Source organism: Lynx canadensis, chromosome B3 (assembly GCF_007474595.2).
Source record: "Lynx canadensis isolate LIC74 chromosome B3, mLynCan4.pri.v2, whole genome shotgun sequence".
Classification (NCBI taxonomy): domain Eukaryota; kingdom Metazoa; phylum Chordata; class Mammalia; order Carnivora; family Felidae; genus Lynx; species Lynx canadensis.
This window is the reverse complement of record NC_044308.2, coordinates 109850362-109875005: the sequence shown is the minus strand read 5'-3', so window position 1 is coordinate 109875005 and position 24644 is coordinate 109850362. Positions and strand designations below refer to the sequence as shown.

Sequence of the window (24644 nt, the reverse complement as noted above, 5' to 3'; positions counted from 1 at the left end):
AAGACACACAAAAAAATGACAAAAATAATTTGATTTTTTTAAAACAAAAATGTAATAATTCCAAACATCAGTCATAAAAGCAGTTTTTGCTTGGCTTTAAAATGTACTTAACTTTAAATCCAGAATGTGGAACTATTATACATCATAAAATCGTGTTTTTTTCTTACACAAATTAAACACTTCACATTACCTATTAATTAGGGTAAAAAATGTCGAAAGGGAAAAGGCCACTCAGGAGAAGTTTTTGGTATTTATACGTTGATTTTTACTTTTGCCAAACACAAAAGTGATGTAATATTACCAAATGGGCCCAGGGAAGTGAAAGTTCATGATTCAATAAATGTAGCGAAACCCTGCCTTAAACCAACATAATGTTTCCATAAAGATTGAAATTGGACTTCATAACGCAATCTTGAATAATGCACAATGCGTGTAACCTTCTGAGATTGGTCATGCTTAACATTTTAAACTACAGCACTATTTTCCTGTCATGACGGCAGCCAGTTCTTGTCCTATCAACACTTGATTTATGTGAGCAGCTCCTACCCACACCGAAACAGTATATGTAACTGCCAAATTTAGGGTACTTTTCAAATATTCGCGAATGTAGACTAATATGAAAATCAAAGACCGTTTTGTGGCAATGGCAAAATTTTTACAAACCAACAATCTTACTATTCACTTAATACGGTATTTACGAACATCTAGCACAGCGCCCAAGCACAAGCTGTAAAATGTTTCACACACTACTATTTATCTTTACAACACACATCAAGTCTTTTCAGTTTCTCTGTCTTTCAGCTTTAACGGTGCTGATCAGTGAAAAGATAAAAAGCACAACGGAACACATCAAAACCACAGTAAACGTCAGCGGGTGTTAATCATAAGGAAGAACCTAGCAGCAACAACCACATTTAAAGCGACAGAACTTGAGCGTCCGGGACTACAAATCCTAGAGTTCCTTGGGGCGGAGGCAGAGCTACTTTCAAATTGATAGCTCTTTCGGCCAATGACACAGCCGACGCAAAAGGTGCAAAAGAGTAGTTTCTTTGCGTTCAAACACTGAAGTCATACTTAGAAGTTATGAGAGTACGTGGGTATTTCAGGACCCTAACTATTAATTATTTCTTACTCACAGTAAAATCTTCGTAGTCATTGTAACAATTTCTCTACCTGGATTTGGCTCAGTGGAAGTTACAGCATCCAAAAGAAGGAAGGAAGTCACGTTGCCCAAAGTCAACTGAATGGCTCAGTCGCCCGAAAAAGAGGCGGAAACCGCTTTATTCTTGCCCTTTATTGGCCACGCAGCCAGGAGGCGTAAACCATCACAACCAATGAATCGTTGAAACTTCCGTTAACGTAACGTAAAAGGGGCGGTACTGTGCGGGGCTACACGTAAACTGAGTTTACTCAGGCGCAGTCGTCCTGTTTTCGCCCAATCCGGAGAGAGGCTGGCTCCTGGCACTTCGTTGCCCCTCCCCCCTCCTCTTACGCTTCCCCGGAGCTATGGCCCGCCTCTCTGCTGCTGACCAATGCTCTGCATTTTCCTTTGCGCGTTTACCCTATCGGAGACGTAGGGGGTGGAGTTCCGGTCGTAACGCTGTGCGCCTTGACAGACCTCGCGTTTCCTCCCGCGCCGGTTGAGGGCTTGCAGTTGAGGTATATTTCACCGGGACCGGTTGGGCTCGTTGACGGGCAGGTCTCTGACGGACGGCGACAGTGTAGGTTGAGTCTAGAAAGCCGCAGTCGCTGATTCTGTAGCACGAGGAGTTCTGAGGGAAGTGGGGAGGGCCTGGGAGGAGAGAGACACGTGTTGAAGCTTCTGGTGCGGGGTGGGAGCCCCTGGACCACACCCGTGCTGTCCCTGCTCCCCGTCCTTAACGCGGGTTAGGTTTTGGGATCGCTGGCCCCAGCGTCTCCTGTAGGTTATCTTTCGGTAAAAGCGAAGCGCCGTTCACCAAGTGTTCAAGAAAGGGTACCCAGGGCCTGTTTTTATTTTTCTCCTGTGCCTCACTCTTTTCTTACCTCTCGAGTTTGTTAATTTTCGAGGTCGGAAAGCAAATTTTAATTTGGGAAGAGCCGTCCTGTAACATATAACACAGACTGTGAGACCAGCTATGTTAAGCACTGTGCGTATATTTCATATAATCCACACAGCAATCTAAGCAATCTAAGGGGTAGTAGTATTACTGTTCTCATTTTCACGCAAAGGAACAGACTGCTTAGTAACTCGTCCACATGTTTTCTTCAGCCCGTCTCTTGACAAACTTGAGTGTGGCATTCGGTTTGCGAGGACATAAAATTAAAATATGCTGTTGTAAAATGTGGCATCTGTTTTCTTTCCGAGCTTGAAGTTATTTCAGAAGCCAGTGCAACAGACCCATAGGTATATTGATATTATCGATGTAAAAGATCATCTGGTAGAAGACCTTGGACTAGGAGCCGCTTCCACCTTTTCAGCCGCATCTTCCTCAACTGCGGAATTGAAATCAATACCAGACATGACTACTACCTAGAGTTGTAAGGACCAAATTAGAGACTGGATATAATATATAAATTACTGATGTTAAGTTTCTATGTCTTTCTGCTTTTCAGATTCTTTCCTGTGGAGGCCAGACTAGCATTAAATAGCATAGATTTTTTTGATAGATATTTTTATATATTCTGTATGTATAAAGCAGTGGTAATATGCAGCCTGCTATCACGTAAGCGTGAACTACCTTTTTTTTTTTTTAAGATCCCCCCCCCCCCCATTTAGTCTGCTGTTTTCAATCCCACTGAACCCTCAGCCTTCATAAATCATTTAGGTAGCACTTCATTAGGAATGGGAAGACCATTGAGAGAGACCAGGATGCTTTCAACCAGATTTTCCATCATCTGTTGTCTGCCTTGATGAGTAACACTTGCAATGCGAGGTGTCCATGATGTTCTTCATCATCAACAAAGGATGACCTGGCAGAGGCTTTGGTTGCATGGTTTCCAGCACTGTAGGCTTTAATAACCCCTGCTTGAAGAGCTTCCACCAGTGTCTCTCTTGATCGACTTCACAAACATTTATCAGCTTATTCATTTGACGTTTGTTTTGAAAGAGAAGGTGCGGGGGAGGGGCAGAGGGAGAGAGAATCCCAAGCAGGCTCCGTGCTGGCAGCGCAGAGCCAGACTTAGGGCTCGAGCTCACCAACCGTGAGATCATGGCCTGAGCCAAAATCGAGTCGGACGCTTAACCGACTGAGCCACCGAGGCACCCCCATTTATCAGCTTATTGAGGATATGATAAAGCATATGACCTAACAGCCAGATGGAAGAGATGCATAGAGCAAGGTGTGCAGAAAGGGTGCGAAGCTTCCATGCCCTTTCTAGGTATATTACTGTCTCCAGTCTTCTCATGGTCACCAGTCTGGAAACTCCAAAATTCGTCTTCAGCCTGTATGGCCCCTCTTACCTATTTATTCAGGGTTCAGGACAGTGTTTCCTATAAATGCAAGTGTGTTACTCATCTGGTTTGTATTCCACCTTGGATGGGCATAGATAGCATAAAGTGAAAATAGCTCAGCTCACATAACTTTTCTCAGTGCCAGTTCCTCCTGGAAGATCTGAGCAGAAGATTCGTTTCCTTGCCCTTTTCAGCTTCTTGTGGCTGCTTATATTACTTGGGCTTATGGTGCCTTCATCTTCCAAGCACGGAACTCCAATCTCTGCTTCCATCATCACGCTGTCTTCTGTGGTCAAATCTTCCTCTGCCTTCCTCTTATGAGGGCACTTGTGCTTACATTTAGGTTCACCTAGATAATCCAAAATAATCTCTCCTTCCCAAGATTTTAGTTACATAACTCCTTATGTATGGAACCATTTATAGGAATCAGGTTTTGGGTATCTTTGAGGGCCATCTTTTAGGTTTACTACAAAGGATATAAAGAAGGGTAAAACATCCTATTCTAGTGTGGCTTAAAGTCTAACAGGATGTGCTATAAGGGGGGGAAAAAGACTTCCGGATTGCTGTGAAATGAACTAAGTTCATTTCACATAGGTTGGTACTTCTCCAACTTTTCCTCAGGAAAATAGTGGTAAATGAATATTCCAGTGATAGCTGAACACAAAGCCTGCATTAACACCTTCAAAGAATGAAATTTCTTTGAATTTTACTCTTCTATTTTAAAAACTCGTGTGATTTTTGTATTCCACTTCATAATATGCCATGTTTGATATTCTTCTGAATTAGTTGCCACATCATAACTTTGCTATTCTAGGGATTTAGACTTGTGGCTTATAATAGCCAGTTTACTCTAGTCATTGATGTGTCCTCCGGTTTAAGAAGCATGACCTCAGATGATGGGGATTCATTATAAGGAAGCCATTTAAGCAACCCGATAACTACTCTAGGTCCCATTGTTCCTATGGCTAGAATGTGCACTCGGCTTCATGGAGAACTGGACTGACAGTCCCTCATCATTGATACATACTCTCCAATTCCCCCAGCAAGACAGCAGCTCTGATGACTTTAGGTTTTGGTCATATCTTCAGAAGAAGATAGCCCAACTGTTGCTCTTGTGTCTGCTTAGGAATCATAATTAGGAGACAGGATCTCATGAGTCAGGTTTGTTACCATTCAGTATGAATGAAGATGAAAAAGAGCCCAGCTCTGAGTAGGCATTCATTACGTGAGAACTATTCAGTAAAGATCTCTGTGCCTTGTGTATGGAGTTGGAAGGAGAAGCACATGTGGGCCATCTATATGGGCAAGGCCTGGAAGTGACCTACATTACTTTTTCTCATGTTGCTTGGGCTAGAACTCTAATACAAAGTGACACCTAATGTCTAGTTGTGTGCCTCACTAATGATCTGCTGATGAATTAGTCTCTGCTATGATACTTAGTCAGCTGCTTAAGATTTGTTCTCAGCCCGCAGCGTTTAGTTTCTTCACCCTGTGAGCTCTCCATGGCCGCCACGTGTCTCTAGACAACCTTATTGGACAAAGTACTTTTTTTTTAAATTTTTTTTTCAATGTTTATTTATTTTTGAGACAGAGAGAGACAGAGCATGAACAGGGGAGGGGCAGAGAGAGAGGGAGACACAGAATCTGAAGCAGGCTGCAGGCTCTGAAAGGTCAGCACAGAGCCCGACGTGGGGCTCGAACTCACCGGCCGTGAGATCATGACCTGAGCCGAAGTCGGACACTTAACTGACCAAGCCACCCAGGCGCCCCGACAAAGTACTTTTTAAGCTGACCCCATACCAATGCTATCATAGGTCTGCAGGAAAAAGCTTCGTATCCTTTGCCCTGACAAAGTCTAGATGTACGGACCAATAACCATGTAATGCAGCCATTTTCTTTTGTTCTCTGAGGAGGTAGCCAGCCACAGTCTTAGACTTTGCCAAGTGTGGATTCTATATCCATAGTCTACAAGGGGACCAGATCCAAGGTCTGAGTTTGAGCTACTCATGCTTGGGTAAAATGGGAACAAGGAGAGAATTCCACAATATTTTTTCACAAATAACTTCTAAAGAGATTCTTTTTTAAGCGTTTTCACTTTGGTGATTTTATTCCCTGAAAATGGACGTCAAGCTAGTGGTTGCAAAACTAGTTTTAGGTCATCTTCTTTGCGAGTCCAATGTGTGTCACCTGACTTAGGGATGTGAGGGTATAGTGTACAGTTTATAGGCTAGAAAAAAAAATTTTAATGTCTATTTTTGAAGAAGACAGAGAGACAGAGTGTGGGCAGGGAGGGTCAGAGAGAGGGAGACACAGAATGTGAAATTGGCCCAGGCTCTGAGTTGTCAGCACACAGCCCGACTTAAGACAAGAACTCACAAACTATGAGATCATGACTTGAGCTGAAGTCGGATGCCCCAGGCACGTAGGCTATGAAATTTTTATTTTTTGTACAAAGTACAGTTTATTGGGCATTTTCCTGATGACTAATTATGTAACTGATGTTTTAAAAAATTCTCCCAGTAGGGCACTGAGTGACTCAGTCGGTTAAGCATCCAACTTCATCATGATCTCATGGTTCGTGAGTTCGAACCCTACATTGGGCTCTCTGCTGTTAGCACAGAGCCCACTTTGGATCCCCTGTCCCTCTGTCTCTGCCCCTCCCCCATTTGTACTATCTCTCTCTCTCAAAAAAAAAAAAAAAAGAATTAAAAGAGAATTATCCCAGTAATCCATTTTAAGTAATTTCACTTGAATGTTCCTATTTGGTTCCCCAGCCCTTTCTGTGCCTTGGTTTGGTAATAATCAAATCTAGGTGAACTATCTTTGAAACTGATCATCTCTGGGAAGCTAGCATTTCTCAGAAAATAAAAACTTCCTTGGGTTTCCCAATCATCAAACAGAATCATTTGATTTTATAAGTTGCCTTATTTGATTTAGAAGAAACTTAAATGATTGAGGTAAATGGTGGTTAGAAGTGATTTTTGTTTTTTACTCTTGAAAAATAGTACTATTTCAGGGTCACATTATTTCCCATTTAAGCATTTAAAATTGGATTCACTTAGTGTTTTTTTATTAAGTTTTTTATTTTAATTCCAGTATAGTTAACAGTGTTATATTAGTTTCAGGTGTACAGTGTGCTGATTCAACAATTCTATACCCGGTGCTCATCACGATACGTGTGTGGATTTATCTAACTTTAAATGCAGATTTTTTTTCTTGGATTTCAAGTCCATTTCGGCTGAGTTAACTGGTTCATCATTTCAGCTAGATATACTGTACATCATAAAACAAGATCTTTAGCAAAACTCTTAACATTTTAAGGATCATAACCTTCATTATGTGCTCTTTATTATTTTCCAAATTTTCTTGCCTAAGCATTAATTGTCATGAAACAACTTGAAAAGCATAAGCATAAAGTTGTTGGCAGCATGATGTGATAGAAGAAGCACATGGAGTCAGAGATCTTTCTATTGGGGTGCCTGAGGGGCTCAGTCGATTAAGTGTCTGACTTCGGCTCAGGTCATGATCTCACGGTTCGTGATTTCGAGCCCTGCATTGGGCTGTCTGCTGTCAGCACAGAGCTCACTTCAGATCCTCTCTCCCCCTCTCTTTCTGCCCCTCCCCATCTCTCTCTCTCTCTCTCTCTCTCTCTCTCTCTCTCAAAATAAATAAATAAACTGAAAAAAAAAAAAAAAGCTCTGGGGCACTTGGGTGGCTCAGTCAGTTAAGCATCCAACTTCAGCTCAGGTTGTGATCCCACAGTTTGTGGGTTCAAGCCCTGCGTTGGGTTCTGTGCTGACAGCTCGGAGCCTGGAGCCTGTTTCAGATTCTTTGTTTCCCTTTCTCTTTCTGCCCCTTTCCCACTCACGCTCTGTCTCCCTCTCTCAAAAATAAACAAACATTAAAAATTAAAAAAAAAAAGAAAGAAAAAGCTCTTTCTATCTAGAGCATACAAAATGTTTAACTTTGCTGAACTTTAATTTACTTATTTGTAAGTATAATACTACTACTTGTCTTACTTAAACTCTCACAATTGTGAGAATCTGATGAAATGACAAATACTATAGTCCTTCGCAAAATGTGATTCTTTTATTAAGATCATATTAAGTATTTACTGTACTTTTTTTAAGTAGGCTCTATTCCCAACATGGAGCCCAACATAGGACTTGACCTCACAACCCTGAAATCAAGGCCTGAGATCAAGAGTTGGACTTAGCTGACTGAGCCGCCTAGATGCCCTCTGTTGTACTTTTAAAGGGTTCAAATTTATCATTAATTCTGTTGTGAGCTCCACTAGCTCATGTGATTTTTTTTTTTTTTTTAGAGCTCTACCACAGTTTTTTTGCCTCTTCATATGTTGAATGGACGAAGAAATGATAAAAATCCTGTTGAGCAAGTCTCTTAAGTTAATGTTAACGAGTATTAGTCTCCAAATGTCATTTGCTAACAATATCATTTCATAGGAAATTTTTTTAATATTTATTTTTTTATTTTTGAGAGAGAGAGAGGGAGAGAGTGCACACATGCGAGCAGGGGAGGGACAGAGAGAGAGGAAGACAGGATCCAAAGTGGGCTCTGTGCTAACAGCAGAGAGCCCAGTGCAGGCCTCAAACTCATGAACCATGAGATCATGACCTGAGCCAAAGTCAGATGCCTAACCAACTGAGCCACAGGTATCCCAGTCTCACATGAAAATTAAAAGAAACCTCTTCTTTCAAAGACTGGTAAGCTTAGTGTGCCATTATAACTAAAACTGATAATTTATATTACTTCATTTACCATGTCAGTTAATATTTCTTTACATTTTCCTTAGTGTTAGTGTGGATGCTGAGATAGGTGATGACTTTATTCTCTTTGTGGGCATTCTTCGTGATCATTGTTATGATTACTTTTTATTGTCTTTTTTAAAAAAAAAATTTCACCATTCCTTGGATTATAGCAGAGCTAGCGGTTAAGAGCACAGATTTTTAAACCAAACTGCCTGAATTGAGCACTGACTGCAATTAGTAGCTCTATAATCTTGGGCTGTTTACATGTAACCCTTCTGCGTTTCAGTTATCTGTCCATGAAATGGGATAATTGCAAGTGCTTCATAGGCTGTTCTGAGAATTACATGAGTAAATATTTGTGCAGTGCTTAAAACAGTGCCTGACAAACCCTATTAAATATCTTTCTCTGATTTTACTCCATATCATTCATCAAGTAGGAATGTGAAATAATAGCTAGGAGAGAAAAAGCTCTAGGTCAAGGCTTATGTGTTAAATTTACTATATCTTATAGCATATACAGATTTTCAATCTTTTTTTAAGCTTGTAAGTACTTGGAAATTTGCATGTCCAGACAACTAAAAGTTATGCTGAACTTCACATCATTTGATACTGCTTTTTATCTTAAATTTTTGCTGGTATTAAGACTTTCCACATGTGTATGCTTTAAACATTTTAACTGTATGTTGCTTGGTTATATAAATGATATTGATTCATTTAGTGCAGATGAGAATTATAATAACAACCTTACATTTGAATGGCCATTTAAAAATGCTTTGTAGAACATGTCTTTTATATCATTTGGGGGTCAGCGTAAGAAAGCATTTAAGAGTGTGGGCTCTAAAATCAGATTTCAGTTCCAGTCCCTGCTATGCATTTGTGAACCATGTGATCTTTGGCAAATCACCTGCCTTTTCTAAGCCCCACTTTTCTAATTATAAAATGGGTAAATAAGGTACTTACTGTATAGGGCTGTCCCCAGGATTAAATGAGATATAATGCATAGAAAGCATTCAGAATAGTACCTTGGATACAACAAGAGTTCAATATATCTTAGTTACTATTAATATCATTGATGGATACAAAAGAGCCAGTAAGAAGAATAAGTGGAAGTGTGAGAAAACCAAGTTCAGAGTAGATTCAGTGATTTACTAAAGGTCATGTGCAAAAAAAAAAAAAAAACCCAAAACAAAACAAACAAAAACATGCTCCCTCACTTCTAGTGCAGGTCTTTTCCCATAACCCCTTTTCAGCTCACTCATATCAACCAAGTCCACCACAAAGACATGTTCCTTTATTTCCCACTGTGTTTCCAATTCTTGGCCACTTGTCAGGATATTTTCATCTTGGTTCTTATTCAATCAGAGTCTTTCCCTTTCTTCGTGAATCCTTCAGCCCTGTGTTACTTGGGCTTTTAAGTTGTTACCATGCATGACAGGCATCTATTTTCAGGAAAGGAAGAAAGGAGATATTGAAGCTAAATTTTTCGTAATGGTTTGGTTTTTTAAACTTGTGACTCCATTAGCCTATCATTTATTTGTATTTAACGTAGCACTGAATTATTTTTACAGAGCTACTTTATTCCCTCTAAATTCTCCCCTCTTTTTTCCCCCTAAGATTGTAAAATCAAATTGAACTTTTTCTTAGGAATTAAGAAAGGAGTTTGAGAATCACACAAATCCCTTGAGCCATTCTAAAAATAGGAAGAATACAATTTATGAATCATTGGGTTATTTTGGAAATCTTGAATGATTAAAATGTGGATGTATCTCTTTTTGGCATCAAAAACGTATGTATATAAGCAAAGCACATAGTATTTACTGCATTATTCTGGAAATTTGAGGTAATTTGATCCTATAACTCATTTCATGCAAGAATAGCATTTTGAACATAGTTTAATTCCAGAATTTGGGTGTGTAAGAATATGTATTAAATTACATTCACACCAGCAGGTGTTTATTGAATGCTTTCTGCTTCTAGGGTACTATGTGCGATGGTAAAGTGATGTTCCCAAATCCCAAGCCTTTTCTTAGCTTCCTCAGTTCTCCCTTCATGGTGTTTTCTGTAACTTTATAGGTTGAGATGAATTGATCTCAAAGCTGTGGTTATGGGTATCATGGATGTCAGTGTTGATACTGTTTGATTTATTTCTTTTTCTTTATTTCTTTGCTTTCTCCAGAAAAGGGATGGCTGCCTCTGTGGCTTGTGTGTGTGTGTGTGTGTGCGCGCGCACGTCCTACCTTTGTTGTTGTTTTACATATCTGTGTAGTTCCTTATCCTTGCCCCTTTGTCCTCTATGGAGTGTGTTTTGTGTGTGTTTGTATTTTTATATACCTCTCACAGGAAGTAGGATTTTGTGAGGTAGGCTATAGAGTTAGCCTCAGGCTGGTAGAGGATTGATACTAGAGAATTGGAAAACATGGTTCATGTCCTTAAGAGATATATACTCTATAGTAGACAGAAACGAATATAAATATGTAAAACAGCTAGGGATAAATAACACTTCAATATATTTGGTATGCGATTACTGCTATGTAAATAACAGACAATATTTTGGCATTCAGAGTAAGTATAAACCTACTTTAGGCTAGGTTAAGAAAAATGTGGTACTGGTAGAATCTGAGCTAGATCTTGAAGCATGGGTATGACCTAGATAACTCAAGAAAACAATATAGGATTCTTGGAGAGAATGGCAACCTTTTTTGCAGTTTTATTATTGTAGGGAAGATATTTTACCCGTTAAAATATTGATATGTCTGGGGCTGCTGTAAAATACAGCATGTGATTCACAAGTTGAAACAACTGCAGCCCATGCAAAAACAAAAGAATGTATATGTCACTTTATAAAAATTAAGTAGTTTTATGTACTTAAAAAATGTTTGTGGCATCGCATGTTTACTTTTATTTTCCACTTTGTGTCATGCTGAATGTCAGTGTTTTTTACAACATGAAAATAATTTCTAAGAACAACGTTTTTTTATATGATCTTACTCTCATAGGAAGTAAAATTTGTCCTATTCTTGCCATCTTTTTCCAGGAATTAGAGGTTAAATTGAGTATTTCCTGTCCTGTGTGTGTGTCAGGGGTGTAGAGAAAACATATTTCAGTTGCAGATGAGGGGTAATGAAAACTGGATAAAAAATGGAGGATAATGGCAGGGTGAACAGTGATGAGATAGATGTGAAGGGCGATTTTCAAGGGAGGTTTTTTTAGTTCCTTGAGTGTTGTCCTGTGACTTTCTTTAATCAAAAATGATTCTGTGATGTTGGGCCTAGGTGGCTGAGAATACCATATCGTTAACAGAGATGAAGAATACAGGTGTTTGAGTTATATTTTGGGTATATTTATTTATTTATTTTTTTAAATATTTTTTTTCAACGTTTATTTATTTTTGGGACAGAGAGAGACAGAGCATGAACGGGGGAGGGGCAGAGAGAGAGGGAGACACAGAATCGGAAGCAGGCTCCAGTCTCCTAGCCATCAGCCCAGAGCCTGACGCGGGGCTAGAACTCCCGGACCGCGAGATCGTGACCTGGCTGAAGTCGGACGCTTAACCGACTGCGCCACCCAGGCGCCCCTATTTTGGGTATATTTAATTTGGAGTTTTGGCAGCATGTTCAGGGGTAGAGGTCTGGGCAAACATTAGAGCTATGGGGTTGGAATTTTGGAGAGAGATCAGGGTTGAAGATAAAATCCAGGAGTTCACATAGAGGTGATAATTTATGTTGCATGGGGAAGAGAGGAAAGAACAAGTAAGGAAAATTTAATCTCACTTGTCATGATTAACAACAGAAATTTGAATAATTACTAATAAGTTATAGCGTCTTTCTCTTTAGACTATAGCTAAATCCTGAATGATATATATTTTTTTCCGTTCTCTAATTTTTGGACCTCTTGCTAGAGGGCAGTAGTAGTTAATTCCAAGGGCAAGGAAGGCAAGTATTAAAAGAGTTTGATGGCTTAAGTCTAAGCTAAACATATTCCTGTGTTTCCTAAACTTACATTCGACAGTACATTATTTTCAGTCCTTTTTATCCTTCACGTCAGATCTGTTAAGTGTGAAATTTTTTTTCTCTTAATATCCGGCTTTTGCAGGATGGTTCAAGAATTATGCCTTTTGTTGGTTATCTCTGATATCAGGATCTTTCAATATGTTCAGAAGAGAGGAAATGAGTTTAGAATTTAACTGCATTCTGATCTTCCCACGATATGGCACAATGTAGTTAGGAGATCTCATCTGTTCTACTGTAACTTTACACAAGTATAAGACTATAAATAGTTATGTTCAGGGTTTTGCCATTATTTTGATTTCATTTCAGCAGATCCCTTTTGGACATTCACCCAATTTGAAGTATTAAATAGTGAATCTACCTTAAAATGTAAAGGAAAGTGTCAATCTATAAATATTTATAAGATATTGTCTGATTGTGTGAGATACATTGACATGATTGTAAGATATCCAGTGTCGGAATAACACTGGTTAACAGTGGAAACTTAAAGAATTATTAATATGTTAAAGTATCTTTCTGTTTGGAGACTTTTTTGGGGAACATTTCATTTTGTGACTTCACGTTAGAAGTATCTAGTCTTTCTCACTCTCCTGCCCCGTGTGTGCACATGCGCACGCACGCCCGTATGTGTATGCATTTTCACTTCAATCTCAGTTGTCATGATTAACAGCAGGGGTGAGTGTGTATTTGTTTACTTATACATAGTAGAATTTATATCTGATAGTGTACTCTGCAGGTTTGTTATTTGACACTATTGTATTTCTTTGAAATTTTCTTCTAGGGGCGCCTGCGTAGCTCAGTCGGTTGAGCGTCCGACTTCAGCTCAGGTCACGATCTCGCGGTCCGTGAGTTCGAGCCCGGCGTCGGGCTCTGGGCTGATGGCTCAGAGCCTGGAGCCTGTTTCCAATTCTGTGTCTCCCTCTCTCTCTGCCCCTCCCCCGTTCATGCTCCGTCTCTCTCTGTCTCAAAAATAAATAAATGAAAAAAAATTTTTTTTCTTCTAGGTCACTTACTGGTCTTCTTCTGTATCAGGCATCATTCTGAGCATTTAGGATGTAGTAATTAAGTTATTCTTTTTAACAACCCTCTGAGGTTGCAACTGTTACCCCTGTTTGAAGAATAGGAAGCAGAAAGACATGTCTTGTGACACCAGGACTTGAACCCGAGCATATACCCATTCTCTTAAACTACCATGCAAGGCCTATTTCTCTAAGCCTCAGTCTCCTAGTCTAAAAAGCAGTAATAAACAGACCTATCTTTTAGGGTTTTGGGTAGGGTTAAATGAAGCAATGCATATGAAGAGGCCGATGCTGGATCTAGATATTAATGATCAGTTACTATTAGCTGTTGGTTGGCCACTTTTCTGATTTTCCTCTGGTGCTTTTGTTCTTTGTCTCCCTTGTAGTTTATTCTTCGTCGGCCTGTTCTTTAAACAATGGTATTCTAGAGTTCCACTTTTGACCTGCTGTTTTATAGCATTCTGCATAATTTCCCTTCAGAAGGTTTATCCACTTTCCTAGTTTTTAACTACTGCCTACTACCTGTAATCTGATGACCCAATTCCATACATTTCCGCCAAGCTATAGCCTGTTGTAGCCAAATGTCTGCTGTGCATCCACCTTTGGGCATCCCCACGTGTCCCTTGCGCTTGATGTGGGTAAAACTGGAAAATTTTTAATGTAAAATGGAACTGAAGGATATGAAGTGGAGAACCTCACACATGCACCCGCAGAAAATGGAACTCAAAAGACTGAGACTGACTTCTCACAAATAATCTGATTTATAGAGGGTTGAAATTTATCCTCTGACCAATGAGCATACACCAAGAATGTCTTCCATCTTCAAGCCAGTGAACTTGCTGCTTGGCCCCTTGCTGGTCTTTCCCCTCTTACACTCCTTGCCCATAAAAGCAACCCAAGTAAAACCTTCAGCGGACTCCTACAGCTTGCTGACGTTTGAATGTCCCAAGTTGTAGATCCTCTACTATTCCTGAATAAACTCCGTTTCTGGCAACTCGACTTTGCCTTAGTTTATCTCTCTTCTCTTAGGTAGACATTACATGGTATCAAAGTGAGATCTGAAGAAGGTGATCACCAGGAACACCAACCTCCAGAAATAAGTGAGTTTCCTGCACTTGAGCCCTTTGCACTCATAGCTTGTACAAGTCAAGGTAACTTTCAGTTTGGTAAGTTTCCTCTCAGGTCTTGAGCTGCCTCCTTTGGTGGAGCTCTCTCACTTTATTTGGGATCTGGAGAAGGGCGGATTGTCCTTCTGGTATGTACTCTTATTTCTGATAATGGGATCCCAGTCATCTGCATTTTCTAAGGGTGGCCCCCCTTGGGGAACCCTCGCTGGTTTTATGTTAAAAAATTACAGCCCTTCCTCACACACGTTTGACTAAATCAGTTTTACTAAGGATAACCTAGAACTCCAGTGACCATTATGTGGAAACTTTGATCTCCCCAAACTTATTTTTCTCTGAACTGATTTAGAAGACCATGTTTACAATACTAAACAATCCAAGTGGGATGGTTATTTTAATTGGTATCTGGAAGCTTCCAAATGTGTTCAGGATTCTAAAATTGCCTCCTTACAAAATACTGTTGCTAAATTAAAGCAAATAAATAACTAAGAATGTGTAAGAAGAAAACACCGGAGGCCTGTTCTTGCTGCTAACCAAGGTCTTTCCTAACCTTACTATTCTACCTCCTCTATCTTCCTGTTTGCCTTCTCTTAACCCTTTACCCTCTCTCTAAACTTCCTTTCTTTCCTATTACTGAAACCTCATCCACTGATCTCATTAAAACCTTCCCTTTCAAAATTAAACCTGAGGATTCTAAACCACCCCAGATTTCCTACACTCCATGGACAAAGGCCAAAGTTAGGACTATAAGAATTTTCCCAAGGTAACTGGGGTCTCCATGCATTTGTTGAGGAATTCATTATTGAAAGTATAACTCGCCAAACTGCTCTTCCATTTCTTATCAGTTAGCCCACATGCGTATCAGAGAAGGTCAAAGTGTAGCAGTGGATTAAAACTGCTGTTTGGGGAAATCCCAAACAATCTCTAGAGTTTAAACTAAATCAACCACCAACCCTTTTATATGATCAGGCTTGCAGACTGGACAAAAGTCCACATGAAGCCATTCCTAGGGCCTTCCCCAAACCTGTGGACTGGAACAAAATTCAGGCACACACTCAAAAGCCTACCAAATCTGTCCATGACTAATAAAGCAGACTCTACATCATTTTTTAAAATTCTGGACTTTCCATAGATGTTGAATCCACGCTGGTGGCTTTTAATTCCATGTTCGTGAATGGCCCAAACAAGGACTTCCTGTTGGTCAAAAGAACCCATATAGAACGGGAGACAGTGTGCATCCCTGACTTTGTCAATCTGGCTAATCAATTACTTGCACCCTAGAGGATGACACCAGAAAAAAAGACAACTAATATTTTGAGTCTTTACCTTGGAAAGGTAACTTCTAAGGTTTCCAATATTGAAACTCCAAAGCCATCTTCTAGAACTATGTCATTACTGCAAAAAACCTGGCCATTGGAAAACAGATTGCTAGAAATGGACTCAGGAGCTACACTATCAGTAGCTACACTGAAAGAGTACACTACAATTAAAGAGTCTTCCTCTAAAATATGTATGCTCACCCAGGGGGCGCCTGGGTGGCTCAGTTGGTTAAGCGTCTGACTTCGGCACAGGTCATGATCTCACGGTTCGTGAGTTCAAGCCCTGCATCAGGCTCTGTGCTGACAGCTCGGAGCCTGGAGCCTGCTTCAGATTCAGAGCTAGCCCCCTCCCTAGCTCACGCTTGCTCTCTCTCTCTCTCTCTCTGTCAAAAATAAATAAACTTAAGAAAAATCAAAATAAATAAAATATGTATGCTCAGTGAGGGTCTTTTGTTTTTTAAATTTTTTTAACATTTATTCATTTTTTTGAGAGTCAGAGACAGTGCAAGCAGGGGAGGGGCAGAGAGAGAGGGAGACATGGAATCTGAAGCAGGCTCCAGGCTCTGAGCTGTTAGCACACAGCCTGAATCGGGACTCGAACCCATGAACCGTGAAGTCATGACCTGAGCTGAAGTCGGATGCTTAACTGACTGAGCCACCCAGGTGCCCCAGATAGTGGGGGTCTTAAATAAACCACAATGTGTGCCTATTTCTAAGCCCATATGTTTTTGTCTGGGACTTTGGCAAGTTGAGCTACCCATTTCTCCTCAATGATTTAGTTCCCACACATTAGAAGGAGATTTTCTGGAGAAATCTAATGTTGCCATTTTTTTTCTCTCAAAAGGGAAATAACCATTGAGTTTGAATCCCAACACTTAGGAAAATTCAATCCTCTTTGCCCTTACTTGCACTCTACAAGCCAAGGAAGTCTAAACTTCAGACTCGTCCCCGCTGTTAAACCTGGTAACCCCCACTTTTTGGGCAAAATCGTTAACAGATGTAGGCAGAGTTCATATTGCCCCTCCCATTAAGATCCAGATTGACCCCTCAAAAAACTCTCCCAACAAAAAAAACAATATCCTATAAATAAAGCTTACAGGGCATAAGGCTTATTACAGAGGATGATAAGTCTCAAGGACTCGTTATCCTTTGCACCAGTCCTCATAATACCCTATTTTGCCTGCAAAAAATTGAGTGGCTGAGGATGGAGATTTGTCTAAGACCTAGGGCAATAAATAACATTCTAAGTCCCTGCCTCCCCGTCATCCTTAATCTCCACATGCTATTGGTATCCATTCCTACTAGAAGCATTTTTTTTTTTAATTTTGATTGACTTATGCAATGGATTTTAAAAGATCCTTGTTGGTAGGGATAATTAATATCTTTTTGCCTTTACCTGGGAAGGATAACTGTATTCCTAGACAGTCATGCCTCAGGGCTTCACTGAGAGTCTATCTTCTCACAAGTTTTAGAAGCTGACTTAAACGACAAAATTCTCTGAAGTCTCCATTACTACAATATGTGGACGATTTGCTTTTTTGCTTGCCCTTCCAATGCTCCTCACAAAAAGAGAGTGTTTACGTGTTGAAAATCTTAGCCATTGAAGGACATAGGGTCTCAAAGGAAAAATTACAATTTTTCCAAACTGAGGTTTGATATTTAGGACATTTAATCTCATAACAGGGACTGTACCTAGTTTAAAGGTTTCAAGACATTTTCAACTTTCCAAACCCTAAAGGCAAATGTCACTTACAGGTTTTTTTTTGGGCTAGCTGGCTATTGTCATAATTGGACCCCAAATTTCTCCTTGTTGGTTCATTAAGGAGTATACCCCATTGTTTGGGATGACCAAGATAGTTTGATCTTTAAGACCTTGAAGGAAAGCTTAATAAATCCCCCTGCCCTTGGATACACAAATTATCAGCTACCCTCTTTCCTTTTTGTATATGAGAGAGAAGGGAATGCCCTTAAAGTACTTACCCAAAAACGCAGGGGCTATCACTGACATCTGAGTTACTACACCCAAAAATTAGATTCATTTCCCTGAAGACACCCACCACACCTTACTTACCTACTACTGCCGCTTTAGTTAAAGCTACCAAAGAGATAGTTATGGGATCCTCTTTGACCATCTTTGTACCCCAGTCTGTCAGGACACTCTCACATTCACACCACACTTAACACGTTTCAGCAAACTATCTCACCTCCTGTGAAATCATCTTATGCACTGCCCCCCATATCACTCTCGTTCAAAAAGCAGAAGTTTTAAATTTCAATTAACAAGTTTTTCTTTTCTAGTACATGCTTTTTGTATTCTAAGAAATCTCCACCGATCTTATGGTCATAGGTTCCCTATTTTTTTCCTTGGAATTCTGTAGTTCTTGCTCTCATGTTTACATCTATGATCAATTTTGAGTCAATTTCTTATTCTGACTTCTCCTTTGTCTGGTATTAAGAAGCCACTGTAGCTTTCCTTTTATTAATGTTTGCATGGTATATCCTTTTCTATCCATTTACTTTTAATCTGCTTTATATTTAAAATAGTTTTCCTTTGGACAGCATATCAGCATATGGTTGGGTCTTGCCTCTTTCCCCTGAGAATCTCTGCCTTTCAATTGAGATATTCAGATCATTTATATTTAATGTAATTGCTGATATGGTTGGATTTAAATCTACCATCTTGCTAGTTGTTTCTAGATTTTTTTATTTTTCTCTTTAGTTTTTTGTTCCTTTTTTCTTCTTTCTTGCTGTCTTTTGGATTAAGTGTTTTTATAATTACATTTTATCTCTACTATTAGTTTGCTAATTTTACCTGTTTTTTCCTTTAGTTGTTGCTCTAGGGTTTACAATGCACTTCTTTAACTTGTGTAAAGTCTACTTTCAAATAATATATAATATCATATATATAATATGATAGTTATATATATAATATAATATGATGTCATATGTGTTATATAATATATATAATAATGTACTTCTTTAACTTCTATAAAGTCTGCCTTTAGATAATGTGATAACAAATTGTGGTGTAAGAACATATATTGCAGCATATGTTTCCATTTCTTCCCTCCCGTCCTCTTACTAATGCTGTCATGTATTTGACTTTTAATAACACTCTAATATGTTGTTAGTATTTTTTGCTTTAAACAGCCAATTGTTTTTTAAGGAGATTTTTAAAAGAAGAACAGGGTCTTAAATTTACCCTCATATTTACCATTTTCAGTTCTCTTTATTCCTTCATGTCAATCTAGATTTCCAGTACTTGTTTGGCTGAATAACTTTCTTTAACATTTCTTATTTTGCACACTACTGGCAATGATTCCTCTCAGCTTTTTTCTGATTGTTTTTCTTTTAGCCTTTTTTTTTTGGAAAGGTATTTTTGCTGGGTATAGAGCTTTGTGTTGACAAATTTTCCTTTTCTTTGAATGCTTTAAAAATGTCACTCTTTGTCCACTGACTCCCATAGTTTTTTTATATCTCTTAGCAGTCACTTCAAATTTCCCTCTTCCCCCAGCCCCTGGCAACCGTTAATCTTTTTGATGTACAAGTTTGCCTCTTCTAGACATTTCATATAAATGGAATCATACAATATGTGGTCTTTTGTGTTAAATATATGGTCTTAGCATAATGTTTTCAAGGTTTATCCATGTTGTAACATTTAGCAGGACTTCATTCCTTTTTATGGCAGAATAATGTTCCATTGCATGGGTATGCCATATATTGTTTATTCATTCATCCATCAATAAACACTTGGGTTGTTTTTTGCTATTATGAATAGTGCTACTGTGAACAATCCTATACAAATATTTGCATGAACATATGTTGAACTTTATGAGAAACTACCAAACTTTTTCACAGGCTGCTACATTTCACATTCCCACTGATATTGTATAAGGGTTCCAATTGCTTCACATTCTCACCATCATTTATTGTTTTTTGTTTGTTTTGTTTTTAATAGCCAATTCATGATCATTTTAAAGTCCATTATTTGGGTGATCTCCATGTCTTTTCTAGTCATTGCCTTATTTCTTGACAATTTGTTTTTTTCTTGCTTGTGTGCATCTCTTTTTTTTTTTTTTTTCTTTTTTTACTTTTTTTTTTAAATTGAATTCTGGGTATTGTATGTAGAAGAATAGTAGATACTGAGGTAAAAAATATTTATTCCTGGAAGTGGACACATCTCTGCTTCTATCAGACTGTGTTAAGGATTGAATAGTCTAATCAGTAGGTGAGCTGACTTAGGTTTTGTTGTTGTTATGGTTACTTTTAGTACACTACAGACTTGAAATTCTTCAGCGGTGGGCTGTTAATATCTTGTGCTTAGTATTGCGCCTGGTATGCTGAAGAGTTTTCCTCATTGTTCCTCCTCCACTGTCAACTTTTAGCAGGCCCTGCTTACCTATGCCAAATAAGGGATTTCATGACACTGTCTTCTTCCTCTTTCAGCCATTGATGCTTTTCACTCAAGGTGAGAATCATGGTGGAAGCAGGGGGTCATTCTCCTCCATGATGGTTTGTTTGTTTTTCAAATGCATATATCTGTGCATAATCACCACCCACAAAGTTCTCCTGTTGTCCTTCCCAGTCCGTATCCCCCTCAAAAGATAACCAGTATTGTGATTTCTACCATTTTAGACTTGTTTTGCCTGTTTTTAAATTCTGTGTAAGTGAAATTATAATAGTATCCTTCTGTTTCAGGCTTCTGTCACTAAACAGTTCTGAGATGCTTCCATTATTGTTGCATGTACCAGTCGTATATGGTTTTTTATTGCCATGTAGAATTCCAGTGTATTAATATACCACGGTCGATCAGTAAAGACTATTTAAGCAATTGGATACTTGTCTAATTATCTAATTAACCATCTTGTAATTTTCTTAAAAACTTGTAATTACCCTAAAAGTAACATGCCAACGTTGGCCTTGTTGCTCAGGCCAGAAACCTAAGAATCATCCATCTTTGTCACCTCTCCCCATACCCTACTTGCAGTCTAATCAGGAAATTCTGTTTATTCCTCTTTCATAATTGTGGCCTGTATCCAGCCATTTCTCTCTTTTATATCTGCTGCCCAGAATTTTGCATAAACCTTTCACTTACTTCCATTCTTCCCCCAAGGTCTATGCTCTAGGCAGCAGCCAGAGGAATCCCTCCACAAACATCTCTCACCTGCTCTTAACTGGCTTTCCTTCTCACTTAAGAATAAAATATACGGGTGCCTGGGTGGCTCCTTCAGTTAAGCATCTGATTTCGGCTCGGGTCATGACCTCACAGTTCATGAGGTCAAGCCCTGCGTTGGGCTCTGTACTGACAGCTCAGAGCCTGGAGCCTGCTTTGGATTCTCCCCCCCCCAACCCCCCACCTCTCTCTCTCTCTCTCTCTCTCAAAATAAATAAACGTTAAAGATAAATAAATAAAATTGAATGTTCCGACCGTGGCCCTGCAAAGCCCTTATTTGTCTCCAGCTACCTCTTTAACCTTATTTCCTGTACCACTTTCCTTCTCTGACTCATCTTCAGCTGCTGTGGACCACTTGCTGTTTCTCTCTGCCCAGGAGGCTTTTAGCCCACACCCTCATTTCCTTCTGGTCTCAGCTGAAATGTCACCTCATGGGAGAGATTTTCCTTTATTTATTTTTTGAAGTTTATTTATTTATTTTGAGCAGGGGATGAACAGGGGAAGGGCAGAGAGAAAGAGAGAATCCCAAACAGGCTCTGTGCTGTCAGTGCAGAGCCTGAAGCGCCAGGGCTCAGTCTCACTGAGTGTGAGATCATGACCTGGGCTGAAACCAAGAGTCAGACCCTTGACTGACTGGGCCACCCAGGCACCCCGAGATTTTCCTTTAATGACTGAATCCAAAAGGCTTGTCCTGCCTCATTTTTATGGCCTTAACCAGTATTATTTTTCATACCACTTTGACTTTTCATTATTATAATTAGTTATTTGTCTAATAGCTGTCTGTCACCCCACTGGCCTCAATGAAAGCTAGGACTTTGCCCGTGTTCTTTGCTGAATCCAGTGTGTTCTAGGCCTGTCATTCCCATCCTTCAAGATTTGGTTTTGAATTATTGAAAAGGGTCATTCTTTAGGACTTCTGAGCAGATTTAATGTTGATATTGCTTATCAATTTCTAACTATAACATAATATGCAAGTGGCTGGTTCTTAGATGTTAACATCATTCTGTTATGGCCTCTAGGGATTGGTTCTTTTTATCCCCCACCGTTTTTTGCAGTTATTAAAGAGAATGCATGTGCTTAATTTTTAAAAACGTCTATTCAGACTTATAAAAAGAAGTAGTAAACATATAGTACCAACTCAAAATTTTGGATTATTCCACACTGCTACTAACTGTTCCAAATTAAGACATCTGGTGACTGGGGAAGTTTGGTTTCTGTCTCTATTTGGTTAACCAGCTGGTTGTTCTGGAAAGGCAAACACAGTTAATTGTTCTTGTTGAAAGAAGCAGGGCGTTCATAGATTTACTTCAAAGCGTGACTTTTCGGTGGAAGATTTACTTGAGAAATTAGTGCAGGATGTTACTGAGAAAAATGTCTTTGTTTTTAAAAAGATACTTGAATGTTATATCTGGAACTTGATACTTGAATGTTGTATCCCCGACTGCATGAGAAAGTGTGTGTGTCATTCCCTCCTCCCCCTCCCCCTTTTCCTTGGTAACAGATTCCTGCACTTTAAAAACTCTGCTTTCCCTACGAATTTTAGTGTATTTAATGCATGAGATGCCATATGTTGTTGCAGCCAGTATCTTTGAACGTTCCTGTGAATAAGAATAGCATATTCAGACTCACTAAGCAGGATTAATTTACAAAGACATTTAGTCTCAGTCATTAATGAATATGATATTTAAAATTACATCGAAGTTGTAGCAGATGTCAGTTTAGCATACCTTCCACTCAATATTCAGCACTTCTTCCCAATTGAAAACAAATGGCTCTTTGGCAAATTGTTTCAAAGCCAGTTCTGTGTTAGTTTAAAATACACACACAAATTTGTCTAAATTTTTGACATAAATGTTTTCTGAGAGATGTTCTGCTGAAGTTAAACCAATGCATACTTTTTATCCCAAGGTATTGTTTCCTCTAAGACATACTGATACTGAATAGGAGTGACTATTTCACTCTTCCTGGTTTTTCTGAAATAAATATTAATAACCAGCTTCCTAAGTTTTACTTGTGCAGTTTTGCTTCAGATAGGCTGACATTAGGGGCACCTGGGTGGCTCAGTCGGTTAACCATCCTACTTCAGCTCAGGTCACGATCTCGCGGTCCGTGAGTTCGAGCCCCACGTCGGGCTCTGGGCTGATGGCTCAGAGCCTGGAGCCTGTTTCCGATTCTGTGTCTCCCTCTCTCTCTGCCCCTCCCCCATTCATGCTCTGTCTCTCTCTGTCTCAAAAATAAATAAGCGTTAAAAAAAAAATTTTAACAGATACGCTGACATTAGATATGCTTGATAACTAATAAGCTTCTTTAATATCCAGCATAGAGATTTTTGTGGCTCCCATTAGATTTTTCATGTTTGCCATTAATACATGACAGTAGTAGCTACTCCTTCCAAGTGCTCTATTAATATAGTCCGCCCCCTTTTTAAAAAATAACTATGATATATGCTTACTATACAGCTAACATCATCTACCCATATTGTTTTTAAGTTTATTTATTTTGAGAGAGAGAGAGAGCATGTGTGCACGCACGCACTAGTGGGGCAAGAGCAGAGAGAGGGGCAGAGCCAGCACAGAGCCCGACATGTGGCCCAAACCCACGAACCATGAAATCATGACCTAAGCCAAAGTCAGGAGGTAGACACTTAACCAACTGAGTCACCCAGCCGCCCCCACCCTTATTTTTTAAAAATATGATATGTACTTGGGATGCCTGGCTGGCTCAGTTGGTAAAGCATGTGACTCTTGGAGTTGTGAGTTCAAGCCCCACACTGGGCATAGAAATTACTAAATAAATAAATAAATAAATAAATAAATAAATAAATAAAATCTGATGTATACTTATTACACATACGTCTATGAATAATGCACATATATGTATAATGTTACATATCTGTAGGTGTGCCTTATTATAGGGGAAGTATAATATAGGAGTTAATACTGTGGGCTCTGGAACAAGAATGCTTGAGTTCAGAAACCAGCCTTACTGTATATTAGTTGTTCATTATTAAAAATTTTAGCAATATATGGGGTGCCTGGGTTGCTCAGTTGGTTGAGTGACCGACTTTGGCTCAGGTCATGATCTCACAGTTTGTGAGTTTGAGCCCCGTGTCAAGCCCTGTGCTGACAGCTCAGAGTTTGGAACCTGCTTCGGATTCTGTGTCTCCCTCTGTCTCTGCCCCTCTCCTACTTGCACTCTGTCTCAGTCTCTCTCTCAAAAATAAATGAACATTAAAAAAAAAATTTAGCAATATAGAAAAGTACTAGAAAGACAACACACACCCCCAGGTGCGTGCACATGTACACATATGCACTCCAGATATTTGAAATACATTTTACGAACGTTATTCTGGAGATCTTTCTGCACATATATACAGATAGAGTGAGCATAAATGTGCATAGGAATGATTTTATTAAAATGGGATGGTATATTATACATTTTCTCTAAGTAGTATTACATTTAATTTGGATTTAATAAAAAATAAATAAAATGTAAGTGCTGAAGGTCTGGTGTTTCTTTAGTATAAGAAATTAATTGCCCTTTTATTTTTAAGTTTATTTATTTTGAGAGAGAGAGAATCCCAAGCGGGCTCTGTGTTGTCAGCATGAGCCCAATGTGGGGCTCAGTCTCATAAACCACGAGATCATGACCTGAGCCGAAATCAGGAGTCGGTCGCTTAACCGACTGAGCCACCCAGGCGCCCTCCCCCCCACTTTGGATTTAACCTAAAGAAAATGTGAATAGTATTATGAGGTTGGGTCATTTTGTTTTTCAGTTTTTTAAACTATATGTTTCAGATA

At 39.2% G+C, this 24644-nt stretch overlaps 1 protein-coding gene across 3 annotated transcripts in view; it reads left to right on the top strand.

Moving 5' to 3' along the window:
• Positions 1 to 1586: 1586 nt before the first annotated feature.
• Positions 1587 to 24644, top strand: part of WDR89 (WD repeat domain 89) — a 38102-nt gene continuing 15044 nt past the window's right edge. The window contains exons 1-2 of one of the 3 annotated variants that reach the window (XM_030319264.1): positions 1587 to 1659; positions 14258 to 14328. The gene's annotated coding sequence lies outside the window, so the exon portion shown is untranslated. Of the gene's footprint in view, positions 1660 to 13303; positions 14329 to 24644 lie in introns of those variants that run through there. The other 2 variants (XM_030319267.1, XM_032593368.1) reach the window with 2 other exon arrangements.